We start from the raw sequence: 9925 nt of genomic DNA on the forward strand, positions 1-9925 counted from the left end.
CCATGGCTCTGACTGCAAATTCCTCCTTCCTTCCTTGTCCTTGCTCACCCCCCAAAAATACAAACCCTGACCTTTTACGTAACCAACTTAATAGTTTTTGCTTTTTGTCTTTAAAGTAAGATTGAAAATCCAGAGTGTATTGAATGCATGAAAAGCACTTGGCCTGAGACCCAAGTCACTGTCTCCTAAGTACCCTGTTTGCCTGAAAATAAGACAAGATCTTATATTAATTTTTACTCCAAAATCTATTACTTTTTTACATGTATAGCTGCCTGGATGCTATTTAAATTGACTCTTTTTATGAACTGTAACTAGGGCTTATTTTTGGAGTAGGGCTTATATTTTCAGCATCCTGAAAAATCACGCTAGGGCTTATTTTGGGGGTAGGTCTTATTTTTGGGGAAACGGTGCAGACACCAGCTCCAACCTGCTGTGTTGGACTGGCTGAGTGTGTAAAGGCGTTGTAGGTACGTTCCACTGCTGTGTCATAAAATGCTTGTAGTAGTTGTGACCTGTGGCTTAAATTCAGGACCTGTTGGGTGTTTATTGTCACAGGTTCAGGCTGAGATGGTTCTTCTGCTTGTAGCTTGTTCCTTCTGAGCCTTCCCAAGGCGAGACCCGCTTGGCTGGCTGGAGAGAAGACTTTGCAATGGCTTGATGCCCCGCAGGAACTATTCACAGCTCAGCTTTGCCCCTCTAGAAGCATCTTGTTATTTATAGTGTACCTGGTTGGCCTCAAAATGTCAGAATGTGCTGGTCCCGATGAAAGGCAAAACCGCTGCTACACTGTGGCTTTATTCTGTCTAGAGCAAAGGCGATGAAAATAGCAAATTTTGAATTAATACTCTTCCTCTGCCTTCTCACCTTCTGCTCCTCAAAGCCTGGCAGGCTTTTGTGACATTTCAGGAGAAAATTCCCTGCGATTTAGCTTTTGGCTCCATTGGTACTTTCAGAGAAAAGCAGAATAACATGATGAGGAGTGAGGAGCTTGCAGCTCGGAAAGCTTGGGGAGAAGGGGAGGAACAAGAGATGCAGGGTCTGAGCATCCCCTCGTGGTACCTGTGGAAGCAGAGCTGCCAATACAATATTTTACTGTATTTGTTCATTTTTGGTATGCACTGAACCACCTCCTGTGCATATGTCTCAGTGCACACCCTCCTTTGTTTCTGAACCCCCCCTTGTCCGTTTGTCCGGATATTTCTGTGAGCTATCCACAGGGATAACGTGCGGTGGTGCCTTTGCGGATGGTGATAGATTTCTGGTGCTGACGTGTCCTCGTCCTGTTCACTCTGTAGAAAGTCTTGGGGATGATCAGCTTTATTTCCTGAGCCCAGATGGGTGGAAGATGGAAAACAACATGTCAGGGGTGTGATGGTGTCAGGGCAGAAGCCTTTTGGAATAAACAAAGCAATTTAGGTTGCAGAGCGGCGTTGCCCCAGTAGCTACAGCAAGACCTAAGGCTTAATTCTAAGCTCAGGAGCAGTGAGTGAGTGACTCAGGCTGTGTTGTGCTCTTAAATCAGGCTTTCTGTGTTGTCAAAACACATGGGTTTGGCCAGCTGGCAAACAGAAGCATGGAAGATCCTCGTCCAGCCGGCTTGTTTGTTTGCGTTGGGCTTCATTTCATCTCTCTAAATTTGCTGTGATCGGGTGTTGTGGCTGTAGGAGACTCACCGCAGTCCATGTGCGTTTGTCTGGCTTTAATTTTTTATCGAGGAGGAGGAAAAGGGACAGAATTACTTGTAACTGTGGTGAGCGGAGTGGTACGGCCGTGGCTGCTCTGGATTGGGCAGCAATTATTTAGGAAACTTGGACTGGGGAGAAATCAAATTGATGTGCAAGCTTGCTTGGAGGTGTGAGCTACCAGGAAAATCAAAATGCAGCTGGCTCCATGTTTGCTTTTAAACAGGGATGACTTTTTATCGCTTTTTATTAATTTAAAACTAGTGGAACTTAATGGGACTGTTGGGTGTTGTGTGCAAATGGGTTGTATAATCTCAGCTTGCTAGTTTAGGAGATGATAATATATTAACTGTGTCTTGTAGCCGGTTGCTCGCGTGGCTGATAATGTTGTGTTGCATTCAGCTGCCAAAGGACTGCGTGCTGGCCCTGGCGCTGCCGGACAGACGGACACAGAGCGGTTGGACAGTGAAATATTTGAGCTGTGTGACCAGTGGAAGATAAGTCACCAAATTGTGAGAGCCACTGAGGGTTTTTTTTGTGTGTGTGTGCGTGCTAAATTAAAATGTATGATTCTGGGTTTTGTTTAGATCGCAGGCATTAATTTTTGAGGAAAAGAGCACTCAGATAAACTGTGTTTGTTAGCTTAATTAAAGCAATCTGCACTTTTTTTTTTTTAATTGATTAATACTCCTGCTTCCCCTGAGCAGGTGTACCCTGTTTCCGTGTGTATTTTGCACTCACCACTTTAACATGACACCGATGGATTAATCTAGGCATCTCCTGTGGGCTTTAAGTGTAAATAAGTCTGTACAGAACTAAAAATGACAGTGAAACAGCAGATTCCCGCTTCATCCAGAGGGTAGCGCTGAGGGAAAAGGTGAGCTTTTCTTTCTAAAATGCCATTTGACATGAAACACCTCGGGTTTGTGCCACAAAGATTCATGTCCAACGTGCTAACTGTGGTTTAAACAGCTCATCTGCTCCTCTGTCTGAAGGTTGGGTTTTGCTGTCCCCTTGTTGGGGGTTTGGGAGAATCAGGCTGTCTACAAACTTGGCAACACTTGGCCTAGTTCATCCCAGGCTGAGCAAAATGTGTGTGTGTGTGTGTGTGTGTGTGTGTGTGTTCATTTTACACCTGATCATTGTTACCCAAGGAGCCTTTTCCAATTTCAAATAATAAAAAGGAAAGTTTTGTGAACATAGTTCTGTTTGCTGCTCTCTTTTGTTGTTGTTGTTCCCAAGGAAAGCAGTGGGTGAGTTCCACCCCTCGGATGTGCAGCAGCCTGTCTTCTGCCACGCAAGAAGAACTAATTTTCCCTTCTTTGGGTACTTGGTGAGCAGTTAAACCAATTTCCTGAAGATGCGAAGCACACACCCCCACACCTCATGCTGCAAAATCCCAATTTATCCTTATTTTCTGTTCTTTCCCCCTGCCCGTACCCCGCAGTGCTCGGCTCCCTCCCGCAGCAGATGCTGGGGCCGGCAGAACTAACGACCCGAGCCCTGATGATGTTTTCCTGCCCTCCCAGCCGCAGCTTTCTGAAAGGAAGCATGCGCTAATCCTTATTTTTTCTTATTCTTCCACTTAGTCTGCAGGAGATCAGCTGGCACAAAACAGGAGGGATGAGGAGGCAGCATTGTGGTGTAAGTCCCGTTCTCTATGGGATCGGACTGAGAGTCGTCTGTATTTCTTACGCCTTTTTTTAATGTTTCATCCCCCAGTTTCAAATTCACACCCACCTCAGCTCTGAGCTGCTCTCGCCGCTTTTCCAAAAGAGCGATTATGTTGAAATGGGAGAAATTGCAGCGTGAGCTCAGCTGCCGCCGAGGAGCCGTTTGTTGTGTGTCTGGTTCTGTGCCAGGACGTGCAGCCCAGACCCGGTTCTGCCTTTACTGGGGTGGCTGTTGTGCTTCCAGTTACGCAACCCAACTCTGCCAGTAAGTTTCTTGGCAGATTATTATTTTTGAGAGCAAACCTTGGCCACGGAGCACTAAACTAGCAAAGTTCACGTATGAGGCATTACTCTGGAAATGGCTCTGCCTAACGCTTATTATTTTCTTTTTTTAATCGAGGCTGGAGTTACCACTACAGCCCCTCAAGTGCTCCTCTGTGAACGGGTGACCTCTTCCATTTCCCCCCCTTTTTTTTTTTAACCACCAATCCCTTCCCCTAATCCCATCTGTTAATTTTCTGGTGCTAAAGGCACGTCTGACCCCTCTCAGTAAAACATTCTATATTTGATCGTGCAGCAGTAGTGAGGGAAAATAGTAAAAGATCTAATAGGCATCCAGTAACTCCTACCATATGTTTGGCCTTCGAGGAGCAGAAATGCAGTTTCTCAAGTGACAGCATTTCTGAATACTGGCCACACGCAGCTCCCTTGCAGCCCTCCCTCTCCTTCCAAAGAAACTCAGAGATGTGGAATCATCATAGAATGTATTTAGTTGGAAAAGACCTTTGAGATCATGCAGTCCAACCAGCTGTAAGGTCAGTATTTAACAAGTTGATCTGAAGTCCCTTCGTGATTCGGTGTAGGCACCAGCTCAGCCCTGAATTTCGGTGCTGGGCAGAAGCACAGGCTGAGCCTCCATCACCTCCTTTGCCCTGGTACCTGCATCCTGGCAGAGATGTTCCTCCCGCTTTGGTGATGGATAAACTGCTTTTTCCATCTGCAAGGGGTAAAGTCCCTGGTGCCAGGGCCAGTTTATGGGCTATTAACTGCGGAGCAGGCAGGGGGTTTTCCCTGTAGCTGTTAGCTTAGAAATTGAGGGTGTGCACGGGTGCATTTTTCCCTCTCTGGGCAGATGGTTGGTGTGAATGGGCACGTCCCACCCTGGCTTGGGGACCGTGTTTGCCGCTGGGTCTCAGTCGCCGCTCCGGGCTGTGCCTCTGCCCCACCGCTGCTGTTTGCGGTGATGCTGCTGCTTCCTACTTGGCTTGTTTCTAAAAACCACAAGACTTCGGTGCCTTAACGTGGAGTCAGAGGTCTGTTGGTTCCAGCCAGGAAAGAAGGTGAGTTTCCCTTCTTTGTGCTGCAAATACATGCTGGAAAATCGGTTCTCCATATGAGCCCAACTCCTGGCAGCAGCTGAAGACCTTCTGCTGGGTAAGGATGTGGTGGGAAAGCACTAGCGAGTTTCACCAGCCCCTCTCCGTGCGATACTTTAGCCTTTCTGCCGAACACTTTATTTTTTTTGGCTGCTGGGAGGCACTGGGCACATCTGGAGCCTGATGCTGACTGACCAGCCCGGCACATCAGAACGTGTCTGCGGATCAGGGGAAGAGGGAAGGACCCCACCCGCCTTCCCTTTTCATCCAAGGGCTGGTTTTACCCCGTTTCCAGGACTTTGGAGACAACTAAATGGGAAAATATTCAGCTGTCCTCTCTCCTCTTTGCACCCTCACCCCGCTGCACAGGCTGGGAGGAGGGTGGATAATTTAGCGTGTGCTTTGTTCCCCTGCATCCCTGCAGGGCTGTGGGTCTTCCTTCTCTTCCCAGTGCAAAAGGTTAATTAGCGACAAGCTCTACACGGCTAATTAAAGACACGTGAGCTCCTTCCGTGCTTCCCTGGAGCTGTCACCCTTTGGGTGACACGCTGCCACCCCCGCTGGCGTGTTCTTGCGGTAATTACTGTGTCGCCCGCCGGCTGCTCTCTGCTCCTGGCTCCCCCACGCCTGTGGCTGTGCCTGCGGGACCCCGGGATTTAATGTCACAACGTCCCTTTTAACGCCTTTCCCGCCACCCCGTGGGGTTCACCCTCTCGGGGACCCCCCAGGGGCACCAGCAGCCGATGCGGGGCGGGGATGTGGCGCGGCGCGCCCGCCAGGGGGCGCCCTGAGACTGGACACGGACACGCGTGGGAACGGAACCCCCGGAACATGGACACAAGTGGGACTGGTACCCCCGGGGACACGGACATGCGTGGGACTGGAGCCCCCAGGGACACGGACACACGTGGGTCCGGGGACATGGACATCTGTGAGACCAGCACCCCCACAGACACGCATAGGACTGGTACCCCCATGGACATGGACACCTGTGGGACCAGCACCCCCGTGGACACGGACACTCGTGGGACCGGTACCTCTGGGGACACGGACACCTGTGGAACTGTCACCTCCATGATCATGGACATCCATGGGACTGGCACCCCTGTGGACACAGACATGAGTGGGACCACGCACCCCAGCACCCTGAGACTCTCGGGACCAGGCACCTACAGGAGTTGGGAGCCCTGGGACATGCCCCAGGTGGGGACACTCTGGGACACCCAATGGGACTGAGCACCCCAGGGGACTGGGTGGCAGTGCCCCGGGAGGCCCAGGCACCCCCAGGATGCTCCACCGCTACCCCATGTGTGCACCGACTGCCTTGTGTCCCCTCCCTGCGGCAGTGCCACAGTGCATGGGGGACAGCAGGGGGGCCAGCAGCCGCAGCTGGAGGACACCTGGCCCAGGAGGACATGGAGATGGTGCCTTCTACCACCAAAAATTGGTGAGGAAGCCCTGGGAGCAGAGCTGGGGGTGAAACAACACACCGATGCCATGGGAGGCTGTGGCCTCCAGCCATCAGCTCCCTCTGAATTATTTAATAAGCAGCTTGTTAGCCGCCTTGACGCGCTTCCTTCCCTGCTTCCTGCTTCGTCACCCTGTGCTCTGTCTCGCTGTCTGTCTGTCCAGGCTGTTGGTGGCATTGCCCTGGTGCAGACAGGGTCCAGGTTGAAGGACAACGTGGTTCCTGCTGTGGCTGGATGTCCCCTCAGGGCTCACCCTGGGAGAAGTGGAAGCTGGAGCATCTCTCCTGCTCACCCCCCAACCTGCTGTCACACCACCCCCCTTCTCCACCTGCTCCCTATCAGCATCTCAGTCTGTCACTCTGGTACCCGGGGGACAACACAAACCCACCATGAACATTTTGTGCCTCCCCTGAGCTAGGGAGGATGCAACTGCTTTAAATTTAAATGTAAATTCACTCCTCCTTCTCTCTTGCTTTCAGCCTTTGCATCTCACCTCTGCTTTTCTCAGCATCTGGCTTCTCCCTGGGGCTTTTTCTCACTTTCTCATCCCTCGCTTCACCTCCAGGAACCCACGGGCTGGGGCAGGTCTTGCAGCTCACCCTGGTTCGTGCAGTCACGACTCTTCCCACAGAGCCTCGTTTGACCCCGTGTCCCTCAATCCTCGTTACCATAATACCGGAGACGTAGAGCAAGTGTCCTTTTGGCAGCGACCTTGTTACCTGCTCCAGCGCTTTCATCCCACCCTTGCTCCCAGCATATTAGGGGGTGATTTGCAGCCAGCTGCCTGACGTCCCTTAATCCCAGCTGGAGGCGGCAGCTCCGTTATCTGTCACAGTATCAGCAGCGCTAGAGCTGCCTGGCTCAGCCCGCTGCATGTTGCTGCTAATTAAAAACAAATGAGGAGGGAGCGACTGGCAAGCGATGCACTAGATGGCTGCGACCGATGCGACCGATCCGCTCCGTTTAGGAGTTCTATGAGTTGCTCGAATAAATAATGTGGAAATTTAATTTTCTGCCACTCTGGAATGGGGAGATCTCAGATGTCATTTGTGCTCCTTTCTGAGCATCTTGTCGCAAAGGGGAAACCTGCCCTGGGTGGGACCTTCCCAAAAGCTCCCGTGCCAGTAACACATTTGTTTCATCTACAGCCGCATCTTGGCTTGTGCTGGTTCGTTAGGGAGAAGATGCCAAATTGGCCCTTTATTGCGCAGAGCCTGACACGAGGGCAGCTGGAGGCAATCACCAACTGGGGCGGGGGGAGCCTTTTTTGTCTCCAAAACAAGCAGATAACAGCAGCGATGGGGAAAAATACGTCTTGGAGCCGGCAGGCAGCTGGGATCCAGGCGGCAGCGGCTGCACCCCGGCCCTCGCCGCGCTCCCTGTCCAATTCCCCTCTCCCTCTTTGTTTTCTCTAATTGCAGAGCGAGGCCTCCTGGGCACAGCCTGTTTCTTACCCTGCACCAGTACAAAGCTCCAGGGAACGGGGCTGGGACGTGCTGACCCGGGAATGGGGAATCCGACCTTGGGAAAGGGATCTGACCGGTTCAGGCTTTGCCGGGGCGCGATGCCGTGGCCTGTGATGGTGACTCTCCTCCCTCTGGGGGGTTTAATGCTGCTCCCAGGGGAGCGCTGCCCATGGGGCAGAGCAGGATGGGTTCCCCCCACCCCAGGTACCCCAGCTGGGGACATCCCCAAGTCCACTGGGATGGATGGAGGTGCCAGGGCAGCACTGCAAACATCCAGAATCACAGTATCACAGAAAGTTAGGGATTGGAAGGGACCTCGAAAGATCATCTAGCCCAATCCCCCTGTCGGAGCAGGAACACCTAGATGAGGTTACACAGATGGTTTGCGTTGAAGGGCCCTTCCCAGCTCCCCCAGTGCCACCCCTGCCATGAGCAGGGACATCTTCACCAGCTCAGGTTGCTCAGAGCCCCGTCCAGCCTGGCCTGGGATGTCTCCAGGGATGGTTCATCCACCACCTCTCTGGCCACCCTGGGCCAGGCTCTCACCACCCTCAGGGGCAACAATTTCTTCCTCATGTCCAGCCTGAATCTCCCTCCTTTAGTTTAAAACCATCACCCATTTTCCTGTCGTAACAGACCCAGAGCTGGATCCCCACTGGGGTATGAGCAGATTTAACCCTTTTCTTTAAGCCTCTTGTGTGAGATATCAGCTTCTCTTGCTGGCCACGGGTGCAAGTCCCTGCAATCTCCCTTTGCAGCTGTTTTCTTGCCCACGGCTGGGTTGTTTCACATACACAAGGGCTCAGGGAGGCAAAGTGGAATTACAGCCTTGCAGACAAAGCCTTAATATAATCTTCCCCGCATGAGCGGCGTTGCAGGGGGAAAGACACGCAGAACGTTCTGCGGAGCGGGCTGGCAATGAGGCGAGCTGCGGTTCAGGATGTACGCGGAATTGCTTCATCACCACTCCTAATGGCTTAACCAACAAAATCCATATTCATAAATCAAAACAGGAGCGGGAGTGACCTCTGTTCAGCTCTGCTGCCGAGCCGTGGTGCATTCAGAAGGAAGGGCAGATTATATATTGCAGGCAGCAGCTCGGATATATCTTCTGCAGCTGCCACGTCTTGGCCTTGGTATTTACCGAGCCCAAGGAGAGACGATACAATCAAATCTGTCTGTTGGCGTCTGAAGGATTAGCTGAGTCAACCAGGAAAAAGCTGAGCTAATTTATCATGCTATTTTCAGTACTGAAATGCACCCTGGATGTAATTTCACCCTCAATTACAGATCCCACAGTTCTACAGAACGCAATTATAAAAAAAAAAAAATGTTCTTTTTCAATGGATTTAGTGTTTGGATCTGGGCATTGCAGCGATGCGGTGGCAGCTCTGCAACCAAGGCTGGCTGAACGGACCTGGAAAGCGGAACCAGCAAGAGATAAAATCAATGTATCTGTTCTTTCCGGCCAAGGAAATCTGGTGTGGGGAGGAGAATGTCACAGATGTGTTGGCAGAAGGACCTGGCCATCTCTTGCCCACCACACAGGGCTGTCACCAGCAATGGATCAGATCAACTGCGGCTTTTTCTGTCCCCCAAGGACAGAGAATCCACCATTTTCCACCCTGAACCCCCAAAAGTGTCATTGCAAAGTCCAGCACAAAGTCGGGCTCTGCCCTTTGGGTATCTCTGCCCCGAGCCAGGCGAGCATCCCCTGGGACACCAACACCAGCCCCAAACCCTCTGGTAGCCCTGGCTGGACCCTCCCCAGCATCTAAACACCCCAAAACCGGTGCCCAGTCTTCAGGTGCCCTTCGGAATCTGCAGGCAGATGCGTTTCAGCTGCCCTGATTTAACTCCCTTGGCAGATTTGGGCTGTCGGTGGGGATGCCATGAGGTCCCTGCTGCAGGTTGGGTCTCTGCTGGGGAGACCTCTTGGTGAAGAAGCCATTTCAAGGGGGGAAAAAAAAAAAAAAAAAAATATATATATATGTATATCAAACTAAGATGAACTGCAAAGAATCTGCAGCTTTAACAAAAGCTACCTCTGTTTCACCCAAACTTTAGCTGTTTGCCCGTGGGTTTGGCAGCCAGGGGGCTGTGCGGGATCCCTCGGGGCTGATGGTTTCCCGGCCCCCGAGCAGTGGAGGCAGCAGCTCGGTGTGACGGAGGGGGCCAAAAATAGAAACTTTCCCGCGAGCGGAAAGGAATAATACTTTTTCCTGAAGCCGTGCAATAGCCTTGAGGCTGCGAGCGTGG

Source organism: Streptopelia decaocto (assembly GCF_964273445.1).
Source record: "Streptopelia decaocto genome assembly, chromosome: 11".
NCBI classification, from domain to species: domain Eukaryota; kingdom Metazoa; phylum Chordata; class Aves; order Columbiformes; family Columbidae; genus Streptopelia; species Streptopelia decaocto.